The sequence below is a fragment of the Myotis lucifugus genome, unplaced genomic scaffold (assembly GCF_000147115.1).
Source record: "Myotis lucifugus unplaced genomic scaffold, Myoluc2.0 scaffold_66, whole genome shotgun sequence".
Taxonomy (NCBI): Eukaryota; Metazoa; Chordata; class Mammalia; order Chiroptera; family Vespertilionidae; genus Myotis; species Myotis lucifugus.
In genome coordinates this window covers 5,138,136-5,160,495 of record NW_005871114.1, presented here as the reverse complement: position 1 = coordinate 5,160,495, position 22,360 = coordinate 5,138,136, and the positions used below count along the sequence as shown (strand labels likewise).

The following is a 22,360-nucleotide window of genomic DNA, read 5'->3' as shown; positions in this document are numbered from 1 at the left end:
AGTACACTGAACTCAGAACATCACTTACAACGCTATCTATTGCTTTACTTTGGCCAATTCTTACTAAAAGCTAAGAACTTGAAGTGGGACACAGGGAAGTCACAGTTACTGAGACCCTCGCTTGCCAGGCATTGTATTAGGTGCTCTATACACACCACCTTGCCTTAGGGTTGATACGTGCAGCAGCATGGCCGCACCTTGAAAACATCACACTGAGGGGAAAAAGCCAGGCACACGATACCACATATTGTATGATTCCATGTGCATGGAATGTCCATAAGAGGCAAATCTATAGAGACAAGAAATAGATTAGTGGTGGCCTAGGGCTGCGGGGCTGGAGGGAATCGGTACAGGGTTTCTTTTTGGGATGATGAAAGCTTTAAAAAATTAATTGTAGTGATGGCATCTGTGAACATACTGAAAACCACTGACCTATACATTTTAAACGGAGGCACTACAGGGTGTGTGAATTATATCTCAACAAAACTTGTCCAAAAACCAAAACCACACAACAGGCCAGTGTGTTACTTCTGATGACGCTCTGTTTCGCCAAGGATACTCTCCTGTCTCATGACGGAGCACGTGATCTATAAACAGGACACTAACGGCAGGGTTTCCCTGGACACAGCCAGCTTAGTTCAGTTCAGTTCAGCAAGATGGACTGAGCAACTTGACAAGTGGGACACAACCTATAAATTATGATAAAACTGAGGTAGCTGAGTGTAGGTCTCTGCTGTCAAGAGACTTCTTCAGTAGAAGAAACAGACATGTAGACAGTGAACTACTAGCGACAAAGCTGAGGGAGATGAGTGGAGACAGAAGGTGCCCTGGGACCTCAGAAGAATAAGGGTTCTGACTTGGGAGAATCAGCAGAGACTTCAAAGAGGACAACAGATGTTCAAGGGGCCAACTCTGACACTTGCTGCCACACTGGCACTCACGAATGACAGCTGAGCAAGGGCCCATCATGAGCTAGTCTAAGCCTGAGCATTCAACCATTCAACCTCTCTACAACCCCGCTAGCTTGGCTAAGTCTCTCAGCTGTCGCCTCCACTCCCGGTCCTGCTATTGACCTCAAAAGAGACCGTCACCAACACAATTCTGCTCTGATGCATTGCGTGCCAGGAAGATGGAAGCAGTGGAAGAGATAAGAACCCTCATATTCAGAAGATTCTCATACATCAAAGACGTTAATTAACTGGCCTAGAAGCAAAGCTCTCTGGAGTCCTGGGCAGCACGTCACAACGCTGGCAGTGGATAATGAATAATGGGTGCTCTTTTTAAAATCCTTTTTCCAAACTCCTCATCTACTATACGGAGCATCCAAGTAAACACAACAGGAAAGAGATCAAGTACTACCCAGCACACCAAGAGTGACCACTGCAACAAGTAGTAGCCAACAAACAAGGGGGACACCAAGCCTCCAGGAGCGGGTATGTGGATGCCAGAGGGAGGCTGCCTATGTGGTAGGACCCAGAGCTGTTTTCTGGGCTTTGCTCCCAGGCTAGATGGGTCAGAGGATTCAGCAGGTGGCCAGGCAAGAAAAATAAAACCTAACTGTGCAACTAGAAAAGATAATACATCATTTCTTCATGTCATTTCTCTTCCAGAAATAGTATCAAACGAGCACCGAGCCCCAGGGAATCTGTTAAAAATTCAGTATTTTCATTTAATGTGAAAACATTAATTCCACTTGCCAAAGAGAATATTAGAGATGAGTGAGTTAGAAAATGCAAAAATCACCAAGCGGAGGTATTGGCATGTGCTCTCAAACCTCCTGCCTCACCGGGTTAAAGTGATCTTCCTTCCACAGAGGTCCTGAGGGGCACGCTGGGTATCTTGTTCTTGGAAGAACCCTGTCTGTGTACATGATGCACAGGCACATCAAAAAGGCCTGGGGCCCTGGCCAGTGTTTCTCAATGGTTAGAGTATCGGCCTGCACACTGAAGGGTCGTGGGTTCGATTCCTGATCAAGGGCATGTACATCGGTTGCTGGTTCACTCCCTAGCCCTAGTCGCGGTGTGTGCGGGAGGCAAAAAATCGATGTGTCTCTCATACTGATGTCCTCTCTCTCTCTCTCTCTCTCTCTCTCCTTCCCTCCCTCTCTTCTATTCTCTTTGAAAAGCAATAGAAAAATATCCTCAGGTGAGGATTTTTAAAAACGGCCTGGGGCACACTCGGTGAGCTTGGGGAGGGGTGCGATCAGTGAGCCGGGGCGGTCTCCAGCTCCTTGCCTCTGGAAGGCCACCAGGCTGACTGCACCTTTCCTGCACATCACTGCCCGCCCTCTACAAGCTCCCACATCAAATCCTGCATTGGTTTCAACTTGGGCATCAGATGAAAAGGCCTTCCAACCAAAACAAAATACACCAGAAACACCCCAAGTCACTCATGAAAACAGCTTTATGATACTTTCACCAACTAAAACACCTTCTGGTAGATACCTCTAGGTCAAGCAAACCAACAGGACAATAGAAACCAGAGGATTAAAACAAAAACAAAAACAAAAACGGGAAGGAAGACTCCTTCAAACACATTTCCCTCTTGATCTTCAGAAATGTAAGGTCAAAGGAAACAAAGTAGAAAAAGATCCCTTCTAGAATAACAAGGTCAATGTGAGACAGAAATTAAATCAATGATTTACTAAGAGGCAAATTCCACATGGTACTATGAAAAGAGTTCTGGACTAGGCGTCAGAAGGACTGGATTTGGGTCTAAGTCCAGCATTTCCTGTGTGTGGTAATAACAGCTGATGGACCTTACGCGCATTAACTCATTTCATGTTCACACACACCCGGGAGGTAGGCACTATTTAAATGCTGTTTTACGGGGAAAGCACTTGCAGAGTGATTCAGAGACCTATTCAAGGTCACCTAGTAACTGGTGAATCCATGAACTTGAACATTGACTTGACTCTTTTCTCTGTAAAATGAAGAAAACATGTGTCCTGATTATCTTATAGAAATGTAGGTTATGAGATAATATATGTAAGGATGCTTTGTAAATTAGGATATCATGAAAGTGTCAATTTTTCTTTTGCTGCATTTTCAGTTATGTATGTGCTATGTAAAATTGAGTTTTGCATGTCTCATTACAAAATTAGAGTTCAAGTTAATGACATATACTTTCTACTTTGCATTTGCATTTGGTGAGTAAAGGGCAGTCATCCAGATACTAAAGAAAAACAAAGTTTTTTGAATGACAGGCTGAATATTACTGTAAACAAAGTGACTGAACATTTGCTTTCATATATCATTAGCCATTCCCAGCAGGAGAGAGAATGATCAGATGTGGTATTATTTGCTGATGTGAATACATTCTTTAAATAAAAGCCTATTGCACCTATAAATCAAGTTCCTCAAACTGTCACTATGATGGAAGGTTATCCTATTAGTTTGAAAGGTATAAAAAAATCTTAGCCAAAAATTCATAAACTCCCTCCCCTCTGAGCCAGAGAGAGATATCAGGATTATAAACACCTCATATTTCAGGAGTGGTGACCTTGTTTCCCAAATGCCTGATGAGCATGCGGGGGCTTTGGAGACGTGGTAAGCGACAAGAGGCCCTCAACGCAGAGCCAGTCTGACGGGGGCAATATGGGCTCTGGGGGTAGCAGGAGGAACTCAGCACTGTCACCATCACGACCCTGGGTCACAGGCAGAATAGATGGCAGAAAATTGCTTGCTTTCCCACTGGTGCCAAACGGGTTGGGGAGGAAGGTAGAATAGTGAGGGGTTTTTGGACAAGCCTGGACCGACCAATGCACTTCCCTGGGGTAAAGAGGAACAGGAAGGTATGGGGGGGGGGGAAGTGCTAAATTAGAAAAATTCCATTTTACTTGGCCATGTTTTTGAAGGAAAAATTTAATTAAAAGATCTTTTCTCTTAATACCTGAGAACACATTAAGTATAACAACCTTCAAAATGTTCTTGGCTACCTTTCAAAAACAAAGCGTCCCGAGTGCTTAAACACATAATTTTTCGTGTTATTTTTTATATGGACCCCTAGTACAAATAACAATCAGCATGAACTTCACCACCACGAACACCAGTTACTAAGCACTTTGCTAATAAGTACTGTACATCTGTTAGCTCTTCTCCTCACAGTAATTCTATAAGGTAAATACAGTTGTTATTGTTACCATTTTACAGATGAGAACACCAGACCTCCAAGTGGTTATGGGACACAGATTAAAATCTAAAAATTAAACTTAGGTTTAACATCTAGGTCAGCTTCCAAAGCTCTTATTCTTTAGCCATTAACTTACACTATCTCACCTAAAAACGCTAAGGTAAATTTGCACTATCACTAGAGAATAAGGACTTGCCAATTTATTATTTATTGTCGTTTTGTAACAGTGACCATTTAACTATCACAAAAGTGACAAAAAATAATAATAAACAATTATTTTAGTAGCAAGAAGTGGTGACCTGTGCTTTTGTCCTAAAATTTAAGGCCTATGTAGATATAGTTGCTCTAAAGCCCATAAAAACTCTATTAAGAAGAGCTGAAATGATGAATTTCAAAATAACCAGGAGAAGTTTAGATTTAGTTTTATTTAGGTCAATCAAATTTTCTTATTTAATAAAGATGCTTATTGGTTTGAATATTTAGAATGAGGGCTCTTGGGGGATTTAGAGAGCAGATATCACTGAATTAAATTGGATTTTAATAAAATGAATATCACCGTAACAGTAATAATCAACTTAAGAATTCTCAATGTATCCTAAAACCACAGGGTGAATCTGGGCAGGGAATACAGGATATTCATATAATCCTAAGGTATCACTTCATAGGTAAGTATGGCAAAGGGAGAAAAAGGTACTTTCACAATGGAGGAATCTGACAGATAACACCTTAACCAAATGATCAGACTCAACATCAGCAACCATAGGGCAACTGACACCACTGCACTGCGTCCGTCCCGTACTGTGTCTCTCTCAGTGTAGAACATCACCTGCGCAGTCTTCTTGCTAACAGGGTTTCACCTGAATCTCATCAGGAGGGAACAATCAGAAACTTCCAAATTAAGTGATATTCTATAAAACATCTTGCATGGACTCTTCAAATGATACAAAAGACAAAAAGCCTGGGAAACTGTCTAAAGGAGAGTAAAAAGATATGATAACTAAACGCAAGGCTAGACTTTGACTGGATTTTGGATTTTTTTTTTTTAAAAAAAAAACAGCTCTAAAAAACATTACTGGAACAATCTGGATATTTCTTGGAGACATGCTACTGCATTTAGGAGGGGTTTTAATATCTACAACTTAGTCTCAGAAGATTCATCAAAAATATACCTGTATAGCTCAACTGGCATGGCTCAGGGGTTGAGCATCAACCTATGAACCGGTTCGATTCTGGTGAGGGCACATGCCTAGGTTGTGGGATTGATCCCCATTGGGGGGCATGCAGGAGGCAGCCAATGAATGATTCTCATCATTGATATTTCTATCTCTTTCTCCCTCTCCCCTCCTCTCTGAAATCAATAAAGATATTTTTAAAAATGCTAACAACTGGTAAAGCTAGAGGATGGCTACATAGGTCTTCATTATACTATTCTTTTTTTTTTTATATATTTTATTGATTTTTTACAGAGAGGAAGGGAGAGAGATAGAGAGTTAGAAACATCGATGAGAGAGAGAGACATCGATCAGCTGCCTCCTGCACATCTCCTACTGGGGATGTGCCCGCAGCCCAGGTACATGCCCTTGACCGGAATCGAACCTGGGACCTTTCAGTCCGCAGGCCGACGCTCTATCCACTGAGCCAAACCGGTTTCGGCCATTATACTATTCTTATAATTTTTTCATAGGTTTGAAATTTTTAAAATAAAGATTTGTGGAAAAAAAGGAAAATCCACGAGGTCTTAATGAAGAAGAGGGTAATACACTCTCCCATTCTCCAAAGAGGTGTGTGGTCTTTTGAAATAGTTCTTAAAATCAACTAACTTGCTCTTAGTGATTTATATGTTTCCATATCGACTGCAGTAGGAAAACAATTCCAGCTCATAGGGTTGTGCCCTGACCTGCTGCTGCCTTCAGAAAGCGGTGGCTGATCAAGCAATGGCCGGCTACTGATGAAGGGAGATCAGCCCCAGGAGGAGGATCCACAGTCTGAACAGACAGAGAAACCTCTCCTCACACAGAGTCCAGGCTCCCTGCTTTCCCGTGACCTTCCTAAAGAGACATGAAGGGCATCTCCCTGGCCAGAGCTGCCTGAGTTCAGACTTTTTCTTCTGGCACAGGAAGTCTGTTCCAAACATTCTCTCTGACCTTGGCTTTTAGGTCAGAGGATTTACCTGGTTTGCCTCAGGAGTCTTTGTCTTTGGATTCAATTCAATGGCACCAAAAATATTTAGGAGGTACAAAGCATGATGCTAGGCACTGAAGCTACAAAGATGAAGAAGCTAAGGAAGATCCCTGCCCTAGAAAAACTCAGTCTGTAAATAAATAACTAAAATAACAACATGAAAAGTGCTATGCTGGGGTATGTCCCACAGGACGCTGGGGAGAGACAAATGGAGCAGAGGCATCCGAACACCACGGGAAGTCAGAGAGCACAGGCCATCTCTGAGCTGGAGGAGAACTACTTGTCCAGGACGGAAGGGCATTCCAAGGTCAGGAAAGGGCACAGGCCAAGGCACTGAAAGGTCGAAGGATCAGTTCATTTGGAAAACAGTGAGTAGAGTTCCTTAGTTAGAATACAGGATTGGGGGCAGTGGGTGGGAAGAAAGAACACAGCTCACCAACCCACTGCCTGCTGCCTGGTCTCTGAACTAGATTTCTTCTTCATTTTCCTCTTGGAAGAGAACATCTATCTCTAGGACTTTCTGAACACTTACCACGTGTCCTGGGCATTGCAGGGGGATCTGATAGCAAGTCCTTGTTCTCAAGGAATATAAACGCTAGTGCAAGAAGGTCAGAAAGAATATGCACAGACAGAGCTCTGATCTAGGAACAATGCATGAAGGACCCAAAGAAGCATTTTAAAAAAAACACATTTCACTGTTTTTCCAAATGAACTGAACTTCATAGAAAGACGACAGACTTTTCCAGGGAAGACATGGCTAGAAAAATCAGGAAAGACTTTCCGTAGATGGTGGCACAGAAGCCAGACCTTAATGGAATGGCACAGGTGAAAAAAGGATGAAGCACATCCCAAGGAGAGGAATTAGCCTAAGCTGAGCATGTAGAGATGGGTCTGTAGGTACTGCCTCCGTCCATGGGTTCCTAAACATCCCCCTGCATTCAGAACCAATGGTATTTCCTTGACTATACTTACTCCAGAGGGCTGAGGCGCAAACATTTTGGTTCTTGGTGTTTTGTGTTACACTAATAACTGTTGCTTTGTGGGCTAGTTGCTTGGCAGGCAGGGATGGGGGAAGGTAGGAATGAACAAGAAAATAAATCTGATGGGTAGACTCACCTGAGTTGAAATTGGAAATGTACTTCCTGTGTTCTTAGTAAAGTCCTGCAGCCCAGGGCAGTGACCTGGGGCACTCCGCCTTAAAGTCTGCTCTTTTTATGTAACCACGCAGTCCCCATATAAAGAGGTCTTTGTGAAATCTGCCAATCTGTCAGTTCTAGTCATAGTCAATTCCAACAAGCACCTGACCAAGAAAACTGAGACCAGACTACAGGTGTCGGAGGGAACTGCTCAAACCAGTTGGGCAGCTTTATTATGACTGAGCATTACACTTTCATCAGGGTGAAGGACGCTAGTATTATTCCGCATCTACTAAACCTAAGTACTGTGCTGGTGCATAGGTGTCTGTGTCTCACATAATCCTTTTAATATCTCAAGTAGTATTAACCCGGAGGAGTATTAACTCAGATGAATAAACTGAGGTTCAGAGATTAAGTCACTGGCTCATTGTCATACAGGTGGTAGCTACGGGTGCCCACATCCGAGTCCACAAATACTCAGTTCTTGGCCCACTGCTTGTTCTCTCCCTCACGTAGCATCAGACAACTGGCAAATTCTACATTTTAACCCAGGGAACGCTTTCCTACAGTGACAATTTAGTCTGGCCTTGGATATTGGCCGAACTTTGACAATCTAATTTCTCCTCTCCCTGGCACTTCACTACTCCTCTGAGTTCTTAATGCTGTCAGTGGGTTTTCTCTGTGCCACTACTTCCCCTTGTCAAGGCTAAGGTCATTATTTCTTATTTATTGACCTCAGAGAGAGAGAGAGAGAGAGCAAGAGAGAGCAAGAGAGAGAGAGAGAAACATCGACTTGTTGTTCCACCCATCTATGCATTCATTAGCCAACTCTTGTATGTGCCTTGACCAGGGATTGCGACCTTGGGGTATCAGAATTGACACCCCAACCAAATGAGCTACTCGGTCAGGGCTATCCATTATAGGGTGAAGGACAACCCAAATCTTTGTTCTCAGCTTTCAAAAATTTTCACCAGATCCTCTCAGTCAGCTTCCCATACCAAAATTTCAACGGACATATCCTCTCTTGGTCTCACTTGCTCATAGCCTAGCCCTTATCCAATGACTGCCAGCAAGTCCTGTCCCAAGCTACGCACTCTTCTAACACGACTCTCTGCCTCAGCCTGCCAAATTCATACCTTCCACTTCACTTCCTGAAACCTGCTCTCTTCCAAAGAAAGTTCTCGTCAGGAGTGATTCTGGCTTCCCCGCCTTTCCAGCACCTCTGCCGGGCATAATACAGCAGGCACTGCTGTGACAGCCTGTAAGATGTCCCTGCTGTCTGTGTGCCTGCTCAGACTTTGTCCCATGGCCTGGACAGTCCTACTGCCTGCTCCTTTCTGTACTGTCCCTGAAACTGAAGATGCTTTTCAATCAAAGGCTAACTCTTTTTTAAAAATATATTGTTATTGATTTCAGAGAGGAAGGGAGAGGGAGAGAGAGATAAAAACATCAATGATGAGAGAGACTCACCGATCGGCTGCTTCCTGCATGCCCCCTACTAGAGACTGAGCCCGAAACCCAGGCATGCGCCCCCGACTGGAAACAAACCTGCAACCCTTCAGTCCACAGGCCAATGCTCTATCCTCTGACCTTAACTGGCTAGGGCAAGACTAACTCTTATAGTTTATCTTCAGAGTGTGTAATAAAACAATTTCAACTGGGGGCATGCTCAGTTTTTAAATGCAACAAGAGGATGCCACTCCATCTGTCAAAATAGGACAAGACAAAAAGCCCCCTCCCGCGGCTCTGCGGTGCAGCTTCCGTGTTTTTACAAGAAAATCCTTTCCGAGCATAAAACTTCCATCGGTCAGATATTAAAATGTAGGCATGACCAAAGAGTGTGAGTACTGCAAGCCAGACCTGCCTTTAAAAAAAAGGTGGAGGACAAAGTATTACTCAAAAGCTTAGAACCTGCAAAAGGTTAAGTACAGGCTAAAAGGCCTCAGCTTCCCAATTTGGTCGGTTTATGTAACTCAAAAGGTGGAAACGCTTGGAATCTGGGCCTAAAACAACACTGACTTACTTCCATTCAAGTTATGCTATGAGGGGGAGGGGGGGGAATGTGAAGTTTGAAAACTTTTCTTTCCAAGGCCAGCTTTAGACAAACTGAAGGGAAAAGAAACGGATGCCGTGAACCCAGCACTGCAGCCTCACAACGACCGATTTCTGTCCATTTAAAGTGGAGCCCTCTTTCCTGGTGTGGCCTGATTTAGGCCAGGTTCACAAACCATGTGGGTATTTAGTATAAACTTCCACAACTGCATGACCTTGATCACAAGGACCAGCAGTCCAGCCAGTCTGGCCAGTGCAGAGGAAAAGACAGGATCAACAGGACCAGCAGCCCCTCAGAAGGACACTCGCTCAGGTGGGTGGGAACCATCAGAGCTCGAGGCATGCGTCCCTCTCGCATAAATGCACATGCCTGCTCCCGTTCCTGCTCACCTGGACCCTGTGCCCATGGACTGCCAGAGCTGAAGCTGGCTGCCCGAGGGGCTGCGGATGGCAGCTTCCGCCATTCCACTGCCGGCATCGCCGACTCCTGAACAGTTTCAGAGCCACGTGGCCAGTCTCCTGCCCAACATCTGCAGCTGGCTGCTGTCCTTGCCTCTGCCCCAGATGTCTCTGCCAACAGTGGCAGTGCAGCTGTGCTTGCTGCCCAGCAGATGCCAGCTCTCTCCTTGGCCCCAGCTCCCCCTCTCCCCAAGAGGTGAGAGTAATGGCAGGAGCAGCTGCTTAGTACAGGACCAGGGGCAGAAGGCTCAGAAAGGGTAGACATCTTTTTTGTAGTTCCAGTGACAGCGGCTTAGGATATTGGGCTATTCTCCCGGGAGGCAATGAAGGAGGTTATGCAAAACCCTATCTATCATCATAAAAGCTTGTCATGCCCAACTTATTTTCCTAGCTGCCACACTCATAGCCCCATGCTCAAGGAAGCAGAACGAAGCTGTTTTGTTTTTTAAATCAGCAGTCAAGGATTCTAAGGCTGCTGTCATTAGGGTGGCCTATGTCATAGGTAGGTGTTAAAAGATGAACTGGGTCAATCAGATTCCCTCTCTCTGGATTTCAACTAGAAATATAAAAACAATTTGCCCGCAGAGAGGAGCACACGTGCAGAAAAAAAGCTGAGTCATGATAATGGTGGAACATTATAATGAAGAATAATTTCCCCTGCTCAAATCCCTGCAGCCTGCCTTCCCCAGCAGTCTCCTCCATGACACCTGGTTCTATCACAGGTCCTATTTTTGGGCTTCCTAGTTATTCATAATCACATGCCCAAGTTGAGAGAACACAAGAGTACCTCTTACCTTTGCAGTCAATAACTCAACCACAGCCCCGGCTGGGTGGCTCAATTGGTTGGAGCATCGTCACATACACCAAAATGGTTGTGGATTTGATCCCGCGTCTGGGCATGTACTGAAGGCAACTGATTGATGTTTCTCACATGTTCCTATCTTCATTCCTCCCTCCCACCCTCCCTCCCTCCCTCTCTCCCTCCCTCTCTCCTTTCATCTTTCATCCTTTCTTCTCTTCTTCCTTTCCTTTTCAGTTCTTCTCTTTTTCTCTCTCCCTCCCTCGCTCCCTCACTCTTTCTAAAATCAATAAACATATCCTCAGGTGAGGATTAAAAAATAATAAAAAATAAAGTAGGAAAAACAAAACAAAATTCAACTACAAAGCAGTGTACTCATGTCCCAAAATGGAGTGACATTACCCAAGAGGCATAATCCCACGGTCTGGCTACAGCTAAAAGGCAGCTCAGAACTACAAATTCATCCTAAACCAGCTCTTGGAAATACCCCAGCTATGTGAGTATGAATAACAGAATAGAAGAATTCAGGAAAACACTAAGGATCACTTTCATTTTTAAATAGCTAGGTCAGTGGTCAGCAAACTCATTAGTCAACAGAGCCAAATATCAACAGTACAACGATTGAAATTTCTTTTGAGAGCCAAATTTTTTTAACGTAAACTATATAGGTAGGTACATTGTTATTAACTTAATTAGAGTACTCCTAAGCTGGCCTTTGCTAAAATAATAATAAAGCCGCCAACACAAAATAATTACAATTCCTAAATTGATGACAAAAATACCTGTAGGATTTGCAGCTGGTTGGAAAAATACAGGTAACTTTATGCTTTGAGTAGGTATTTTTGTCACCGCATGCGATTTTCGGATGCGACTAGCACTAACCACTGCACTGAGACTGATGACTGACTGGCTCACTCAACTCGTGCATGAATCACGCGCGCCTCCCCCGCGCTGCATCTCCCGTCGCCCGACCGACACCCCCCACTTCTTCTAACGCCACTTCTTCAAAATAGACTCGCCCAGGCCGAAAACCGACTTCTGCGCATGGGCCACGGAGTTTCAATCGCACTGTACGTGTGCGCCCGCACGTGGTATTTTGTGGAAGAGCCACACTCAAGGGGCCAAAGAACCGCATGTAGCTCGCGAGCCGCGGTTTGCCGACCACTGAGCTAGGTCATATAGCTTAAGTTGCTAATTTTTATTTATTTATTTATTTATTTATTTATTTATTTATTTATTTATTTATTTTAATATATTTTATTGATTTTTTTTTTTTTTTTTTTTTTTTTTTTTACAGAGAGGAAGAAAGAGGGATAGAGAGTTAGAAACATTGATCAGCTGCCTCCTGCACACCCCCCACTCGGGATGTGCCCGCAACCAAGGTACATGCCCTTGATCGGAATTGAACCTGGGACCCTTCAGTCCGCAGGCCAACGCTCTATCCACTAAGCCAAACCAGTTAGGGCAAGTTGCTAATTTTTATATAAAATACAGCCTTATAAATAATAGCACAATTTATCAGATTAGATAGCTTAAATCTACCTTCCTTTCCCTCAAATGATACACACTAGCAAAACCAATAAAAACTACTTCCTTTATAATTCACTGGGTAAAATACTATAAGAGCTGTGTGCACTTTGGAAAAGATACTTTACCTCTTTGATTCTCAATTTACATTGTGTTAGAATGAGATGATCTTTAAGGAACTTACCAGGTCCCAAATTTGATGGACTCTATTCTCTAAGCAAGTGATGAACTTATCATTTGCAAAGATAAAATTCATTCATTTAACAAATATCTGAGGGCCAGCTGTTGAGGCAGGTATGCAAGGTACTGGGTAGAGCGCAGGGATCAAAACCTAATAAAAACCCTACTCTCGTTAAACCTTACATTCCAATGTGGAAAATAGAAAGACATAATTTTTCAGGTCATGAAAAACACTTCCAAGAAAAATAAAACGAAGGTAAGACGTACAGAGAGAAAGAGGATGGAGGGGTGCCTATTTTAGATAAGGAAGTCAGGAAAGATCTCTCTATTAAGGTGACATCTGAACAGAAGTCTACGGGAAGAGATGAGCAGGCCATTCAGAAACCTGGGGGAAGATGGTTTAAGACAAGTAGAAGTATTAAGATGCTGAGAAGCCTTTGTTATCCCTTGAAGTAATATCCCTTACTTCAAGGGACAACAAAGAAGTCGGTGTGGCCAGAATGGGTAAGGGAGAGAATGATAGGAGATGATGTCAAAGAACACCCAAGATTCAGCAGACCCCTGAGAGGAAAAGGTTTACGCTGCAAGTCCAAGATCCATACTAATGTGTTCCTGGCTTCTGCAGGGATCCCCTATTTTCCAAACACACAGGCAAAAAGTAAGTCCACAATTGCAATGTACCATTTATCTGACTTGGAAATATGCAAAAAACAAAAAATGTTCTGCAGATGTCCAAATTAGCATAAACTTCATAAAAAATTTGCTTTGGGAAGCCATGTGATATCAAATCCGGAGTCATTAAGATTTTCATTTCTTTTAGCTTTGGTTAAGCTTCTGCAAAATTATCCTTAAAAAGTAATATGAATACAGGATATATTAACAGAAGCATTATTTATAATAACCTAAATGACCAATAAGCAAGTACATTATGGCACAATAATAGGTTAGGCAGCCTCTTTAAAAATATGAAAATTATGTAAAAACATGGGAGGAAGGAGGATAGAAAATTGTATCTTTGCTATTACTACACCCTACGGAAAAAAAAAAAAAATATATATATATATATATATATATATATACACACACACACATATATATAAAAATATAAATAAAGACTGGAAGGAAACAGAAAAATGATGATAGTTGGTTCTTCTGGAGAGGCAGAATTATTATTATTTATGAAACTAGTGTCCTGGTGCACACTGAAAGGAAATTAATTAGAAGAAATATTTTCATATCACTATTTGCCCTTTCTCTATAATAGAATTGTCAACCAAATTCACGATGAACAATGACAGATCGAAATACACGCGTGCAAATGGCACCAGCAAGAGCTTTATATGTATTGCACATGCTCAAGTCAACTTAGCCTTTTATATATATAGAATAAACTTGCTTAATTAGACCTGCTTTCAGATTTAGCTAAACTTTTTCCAGCTCAGTGAAGCACCCCAACTTCTCTTTCAGGTAACTGTCAGTAACACAAAAGTAAATATCAACATAAAGCAGATTATTATTGTAGATCATGCAGGGAGAACAAAGGGTAAAATATTTAACTGTAGCAGTGTTTGACTATATTCTGCAAGTGAGAAAACCTGAAGTCATTTTCAAGTTTCACCATTTCTTACTTCTTTCACTCGGGACAAGTTTCAAAACGTTCTAAATCTCCGTTGTCTTGCTAATGAAAAAAAAAAATAGGATTCTACCTAAGTCTCCTATCTACCTACTCTAGGACTTCTGTGAGGATCAACTGAGATGAGGAATGGGAAAACGATTCACAAACATTTGGTTGAACTGTAAAATGTTTGCATCTGGCTGTAAAGCAAGTCAGGTTCCTGGGCTGAAGAAACTCCAAGGAGGATAGTCACTAGGGAGAGGAAGCCGGGCATTGCTATGTGATGTCATTACCTGGCACCCACAGCAACCGTTTCTGGGCTGGGCTGTGGGCCGCATTTTGTGCCATGGGGTCTTGGCAGTGTTGGCCGATTTGGTGGGGTGTCCCACTTGGGGGAAGCCGAGTGTTGGTTTGTCAGCGCCAGGTCTGTGGTGCCGTTTATTTTTAAATGGCCAGTGTGCATCATGGCAGCTCCTGTGTTGAGTATCTGCCCCTAGTGGTCAGTGCGTGTCATAGCTACCAGTCAGACGGACACTTAGCCAGATAGATAGATAGATAGATAGATAGATAGATAGTTAGATAGATAAACACTTGTTCAATGTAAACCAGATTGCTTTATTCTGGTTTTAATACTTCATCACAATATGAAGGCCTATAGGTGGGATAACAATAGAAATTACTATGATTATGTACCTGACAAAGAGGACCACACACTCATCCCTATGCCAGAAGGATTGTCAGTAACCCTGCACCATCTGATGGTGTTGACTATTCTTTCTTGCCACTTCTTTCCTTTAGCTCAGCAGCCATAGATACACTCCCAGTCCTTCACTCACCCACATCTCCACTGCCATGTCCTCTTCCTTCTGATTCCTAACAACATTTACTTCTTACCTGTTTTTCCTTTTCTTCTCCCTCTTTCTATAAAGATGACTCTTGAAGGATGTAACCTCCAGCCACAGCCACAGTCTCTTTTCCCAAAGTCCCTACAGCCACAATTCCAATTGCCCATTAGGAATGCTTTCTCAGGTAAGAGGCGAGGGCCTAGTAACCTCCACGTCTTTAATCAAATCATCACTACACCAAATGGTTTTCTCTCTATGGACTCCCCTACATTCAGCAGTGCCATGATGCTCCCATTCAGTGGAAGGGATTTTTAGTACAACCCTGCTATCAACATGATCTATCTACTCGATCACTGTGGACCCCTTCTCCCTTCATTCAAGTACTATCTCAACTCTAATATCTTAGTTCTTCGTGGTCCTCATCATTGCTTGTAAGCCTGATTATAGAAGACTTCTAAATGGCTTTACTGATCCTGTCTAAACCCAACCTGTCCCTTACTAAAAATATATATATATATATTTTTTAAATTTTTAAAAAGCCTTAAGTAATATCTAGGCTTTATGAAAGTATTCTATGTGTATTTTCTCCTTTAATCCTCATAGCAAATCAAAGTAGACACTACTATTATTTCCATTTTGTAGATTTTACAAAAGAGATTTAGGAAGATTAATAATCAGCCCAAAGATACTTGCAATGGCAAGAAGTGGCATAGAAATATAGAAATTCAACACAGACAGCTTACTCCAAAGCCTGTCATATATATATTATTGATTTTAGAGAAGAAGGGAGAGGGAGAGATAGAAACATCAATGATAAAAGAGAATTATTGATTGGTTGCCTCCTACACGCCCCCTACTAGGGATCGAGGCCGCAACCTGGCCATGTGCCCTGACTGAGAATGGAACCATGACCTCTTGGTTCATAGGTCGATGCTCAACCAATGAGCCATATCGTCTAGGCCAGAGCTTATATTCGTGATCATTAGTTACCAGGCACAGATTCTAGGCCTGGGAGTGAAGCTACCACCTAACCCTGCCTTGAACATGCAGGACCATTCTTAATCTCTGGGCCATTCTTTTTCCCTTGAATGTGATAGTGTATAGTGTAATATTTAAGAAACTTGGGCTCTGAGGTCAGCCTATTTAGGCTCAAATCCAAGTCTTAACATTTAACACATGACCAAGGACAAATTAATTACCCTCTTCTAAACCTGCTTCTTCCTCCATAAAATGGAAATAATAAGGGTGCCTACCTTGTGGAGTTGGTAAGATTAAATGAGATTAAGCATAGATAATAGTAACCTGTTCTCTGGATCACAACAAACCCTCAGTAAACGTTAGCTATCTAATTATCATAATCCCAGCCCCTGGCAATTCCTGCCTATTCTTTTCCTGCCCAGCTTGTAAGACCACAGTCCATAGGAATCTCTTCTTCCTCTGGATGCCTAGGATACTTTACTTGCTTGTCATCGACCATAAATTGATCTATATTTTAATAAAAATAACATCACCATTCATGATACCTTCTTTATGTAGGGACTGCTTTAAGTACTCCACAGATTTACTTATTTTAATCCTCATCACAACCTTATAAAGGCTAAACAACATGCCTAAAGTCATACAACTAATAAGTGGGAGAGCCCAGCAAGTCCATTTCCAGAATTCATGCTCTTTACCATCCCTTAATGCTTTACATCTGTGTTTTCATGTCTCTGCAGGAAAACTATAGCCTTCTCCAAAACAAGAATGGTGTCTTCTCTGATCCCCACAGGCCATATACAGACTCTTCCACAGACTGATGTGCAGACTCTTGCATAGACTGATGGACAACAAATATTAGATGGATTAATCATGCTGCATGATCATTTGCACTAGGAGCTAGATTCTCTGTATTTATTGTTTTCTTGCATCCATTTTCAATAACTATCTGCAAATTACCTTATTTGTCCGTGTATAAGACGCCCCCATGTATAAGACGCCCCCTACTTTTCCAAACCCAAATTAAGAAATCAATATTTTAAACATTTTGCTGGTCTTCCTCTTAAGGCCTTCTTCTTCTTTTCTGGCATCTTAAGGAGCTGTTCTTCCTGTTTTCTCCACTGTCTGATCAGACACTCAGTGGGAGGAGGTCCAAACTGTCTCTCTGCAGCTCTATTTCCATGCTCTTTTGCATAGCTGATTACATTGAATTTTGCAGAGTAAGACAACCACTTACCGGTATTTATCTTTTTATTTTTTGACATCTCAATGGGCTCAGAATGCTCGGTCCCTGTTGCATCTGCACACAATCCACCTCCACCTTCAATTATGGCATCAGCTGACTTCAGTAACAATAAGGCTTGTGATTAGAGGAAGCCTGTTTGACAAGGTATAGGCAGTATGACCCATGTGGCTCCCTCCTAGGCTGACTTCTGTGTATAAGATGCCCCTCGATTTTCAGTCTAACGATTTTAGTAAAAAATAGCATCTTATACACGGAAAAATACAGTACCTGCATCCAAGCTATTACAGACATGATGATATTGATTAGTATTCTGTATGAATGCGAGATCTGGTTCATGCCCTAACATTTGGGAGAATCCCAGTTCCCAGGACTCATGATTTCAGCTCTATTATTCCAGATCTAAGGTGCATGAGAATGCAATTTCAGGAAACTTTTCCTCAATATTTTTATTAGAGGTGGATTTCTTTTCATCATCAAGAAGGAAATGCAGAAAACACAGAGCAAGACTTTGCTTCAATTTTACCAATAGCTATTTAAAAGTATTTTAAACTGATATTTCTACTTGACCCAACTCCACTCTCCCTCCACCACACAAATGCCTTGATGTCAACTCTCTCTGGGGGACTAGATGAATTTAGTGAAGAAGAAAAAAAGTCCTACTTCTTCAAGCCTCTTTCTTCTGCATCATTTTCTCCTCCTCATAACATTCCAACCACACTTCCTTCATTTCTTCAAAGTACTAAAGCTCTTCATACTCAGTACTTCCCATGTGGTACTCCTCTGTTTGGAACTTGCTTCCCTACACTTTCTAGCTAACACCTCAATTTTCGGGTCTGCTTCACTATTTTCTCAGAGAAGCTCTCTCCATATCCCCAATCTAAATTGACACCTTTTAAAGTCACTGCACTCTCTTATTTTTCCTTTAGAGAACGATCACTATTTGTAATTGATTATTTTTTTATCTTCCCCACAGGACTATAAGTTCTTGCGGTCTGAGAAGAATCATAAAGACACACCATCTGACTTCCGTGCCTTCTTCCGCCTCCCATGTTCTCAGTGGTGCTCTGGAGAACACCAAGCAATTGCCTGCTTGTAGCCACAGACAAGGTGTCCACAGAGCTCTACATACCCTCGAATGGTTGGTCAAATGCCTCAGTGGCCCTCGTCTCCATCACCTCCAACTCTGCTTGACCCAACAACACTTAAGGGGCAGTTGCTATATCTGGCCACTGTCTCTCTATGTAGAACTTAAGCCCTCTAGAGTTCATTGAAATTATCATGGTTTTACAAACTACTCCAGCTCTGTATAGGTAAACCTGATAGATGAATGAATGATTCTGTTTTTTATAAGGCATATACTTTCTTTTAAAAAGGGCCAAAGAAAACTATAGTGGATGGTTCATGCTTTCCTCTCTACTTACATGTAAGCCTAAAACATATAGCCAAACAAACTGTACCTAATGGCCAACCTTAGGTGACCTAAAGAAAAGTACAATGGGAGAAAGAGACAGTACCAAGAAGGCACAAAACTCAATTAAAACCTAAGGGATTTAAAGAAAAGTAGAAAAAGCACAAAGGGGCATTATTCAAAAGGCACAGAATAATTTGGGGTGAACTGCTTAGATGGCCCCAACATTTAAAGCAATGGGCATTGATGCTCAAAGTTAACTTCAGTCTTGGAATAACACCAAATTTCTTTAGGTCCTTCCCAAATAGGTCAAACTTTAGCTAAAAGCAAAACAAGACAGGAGCCAAAAGCATAATTATTATTTCTCCTCCTTGACCCCAATCACCAAAAAATGCAACCTGCTCTCTGAGGACACAAGCCTGCGGACCAGAATCAGGAAATGCAGATTCTCTTCATAGCCTGGCTCTCATTGATTCATCTCCAAACTTAACCTCAGCTGTAAAATAAGGGCACCAATTCTAGTGTTCTACAGTTTTATATTATGCTGTTATATAGGAACTAGAGGCCTGGTGCACAGATTCGTGCACCGGTGGGGTCCCTTGGCTTGGCCTGTGCCCTCTCGCAATTGGGATCCCTCGGGGGATGTTGGACTGCCAATTTCGGCCCAATCCCTGCAGGCCAGGCAGAGGGACCCCACCAGTTCACGAATCTGTGCACCGGGTCTCTAGTATGCATATAAGATCTTTGGTTAATCTCTTCCCACTCTCCCTCCTTCCCTCTGAGATTCATCAGTCTGTTCCATGTTTCCATGCCTGGGCATTGAGCATCTGCCCCCTGGGTGGTCAGTGCGCATCATAGCTACTGGTTGAATGGTCAAAGGGTCAAACGGTCACTTAGGCTTTTATATATATAGATGGTACAAAAAACCATGGAGTTTATAGAGCTGATAAACTCTCCACTGCTCAGACCAATCCAATGTTCTCTCCAATTTTCAGTAACAAATCTAAGGAGGATATTGTAAAAAATACACACACACACACACACACACACACACACACACTCACACACGCACACGTGTATATATATTGGCAGACAAGAAGAATGGTTATCCAGAAACCATTAAATGTAAGGTATTACTAAGGGAAGTGAAAACATTTAACTTAGAAAAGAGAAGACTGATAGTCCTTTAAGTAACATGAAATAGATGTCACAATGATGACTTATTCTGTTTTATTTTATAGGACACAATTGACTAATGGATAAAGACTGCAGGGAAGCATTTGACTCAACAGAAAACAAAATTTAATAATTAGTTAGGTCTGCAAGTATATAGACTTCCTCTGACATAACCTGCCTCCTTTGTAACTGGATGCCTCAGAAGCTAATTGGGTAATTCTCTGGGCTATTTTAGAGTAGGAAGTCGAGAGATTTTATGCAAAGGGATGTGAGGGTCACATACAGTCTCCGTTACATATTCTTCCTTGTGTGTGCATTTTTATAGCCATTAAAAATATAAGAACTATCCTTAGCCTGGGGGCCATTGCAAAAACAGGTGGTTTGCTGATCCCTGTTCTGGAGGAGTGCTGTCCAATAGAAGTGTTACTCACATACATTTTTCAGTTACTCAACTGTAACTGAAAATTTTCTAATATTTATATTTAAAAAGGTAAAAAGAAACAGGTAAGGTTAATTTTAATATATTTTATTTAATCCAATATATCCAAAAATTATCATTTTAGCATGTGAACAAAATTAGTGAACCTTTTAACATTTTTTAAAACTAAGTCTTTGAAATCAGTGTATTTCACATTTATAGCATATCTCAATTTAAATTAGTCACATTTCACCTGGCCAGGGTTGCTCAGTGGTTGAGCGTAAACCCACGAACCAAGAGGTCACCAGTTCAATTCCCAGTCAGGGCACATGCCCAGGCTGTGGGCTCGATCTCCAGTAGGATCTCATCATTGATGTTTCTATTTCTATATCCCTCTCCCTTTCCCTCTCTCTAAAATCAAGAAAAATCAATCAATCAATAAATTAGTCACATTTCAAGTACTCATTAGCATGGAGAAATAGCAGAGGTGACCTTCTAATGATTCATATCAATGAGGAAAAATGGAACAGTCAACAAGTAATTGTTGGAACAAGTGGCATGATAATTGGAAAAATAAATCTGGATCCTTTCTTCTGCCTTACTCCATTATAACTTCCAGATAGAAATCAGATGGCAATGTAAAAAGGTAAAATAAATTCAAATGCCCCAAAAAGAAAAAATGCCAAAAAATATGTTATTTTAATCATTGGATTGGCAAAGATTGAAAAGGCCATATCCCCAGACCCTCATTAAACCTGAGTTTTGGAATATAAATGTGCACAACCTTTCTTAAGGGCAGCTTGGCAATATGTATAAACATATGCCTCACTTCTGAAAGTTCACCCTAAGAGGTAATATTTATATGAAAAGGACAAAAAGATGAAGGCATAAGGATATTCACTGAAGCATCATCCATAAGTGAAAACAACTGGAAGTAACTTAAATGTCCATCATCAGTAGGACTAATTAAGTAAAATAAGGTCATTAACAATAATGTAGGTTTCTTATAGAAAGGTGCTGACATTGCTTGGGGCGGGGGAGAATGTACGTTATTAAACAGCATGCATAATGTGATCCTGTTTATGTAAAATTTTAAATTTCATGTAAATGTATATATTCACAGAGATATCAGAAGGATATTTAATAAAATGTATACAGTGATTATTTCTGATAGAGGTAGATATGGGATAATTTTCTTTGGATATGATCATACGTATTTATCTTCATTTTTATAATGATCATCTGACACCTTTTATCCCAGAATTATTTTTATAACCTCAGCATGATTTTTTTTCAACTGGCACCCTTAGACGTATCTTTTATACTTGTCATTTTACACAGTATGTTACAATAACCACAATATGAATACATTCTTTCACTGAAATAACACTGTCATGATTCACATAGGCAACTAGTACTCTGAGAAATATCTTTTTATACATGGGACTTAAAAGAGTATATTATATATGGTACAGTGTAGTAAACTTATTCATTCACTGAAATAACACTATTCTGATTCAATGAATTATTAGCACACTTTTTTTTTTACACTAAAATAAATTTATTTCAGAGACAACTTTTCCAGAACCTTTCTTCTCCGATTGAGGCCTGCTGTCAAAGTGTGGGTAAGCTGTCCAGGGTTCCCCTGGGGCCAACACACAGCTCACTGCTGGGTCAGGAGCTGGTGTTGCCTTGACTGTGTTTTTTTGTTTGTTTGTTTTTTAATGAATTTACTGGGGTGATATTGGTTAATAAAATTATATAGATTTCAGGTGGGCACTTTTAAAAATATGTCTTAAAGGCGTGTGTTTAGACAGTGTCATACATGCACCACATGAACACATTCCTTTGCTGAAATAATCAGCATGATGATTTTTATCTTTTCTGATTAATATAAAACTTAAATTTTTTACTTTAAAAATTCTCCTAACATACAGACATATGTTAAAAGCAAACTAACAGCCCTCTTTAGTGAATAACGCTTTCATAGGCTATAAAGAGAGTGGGGAGAAATACAGGCGACAAAGAAACCAAACATGAAAGGAAGCCACTTGCCTTTCCTCGGTTAAGCTATCTTTGATTCCTGGGAAAGGCACAAGGAGGACAAGTATTTTGACTCCATCTTCTAGTGGTGGGTAATGTTTTACACAACAACTCATACCAAAAAACAATTCCTTAGAGATGAAAGGCAGCCTTAAAACATATCTAC

General features: G+C 41.3%; 1 protein-coding gene across 1 annotated transcript in view; it reads right to left on the bottom strand.

Moving 5' to 3' along the window:
• The window catches only part of CPEB3 (cytoplasmic polyadenylation element binding protein 3), a 138,300-nt gene that overhangs the window by 43,306 nt on the left and 72,634 nt on the right, over positions 1-22,360 (bottom strand). The gene's annotated exons all lie outside the window — the stretch shown is intronic.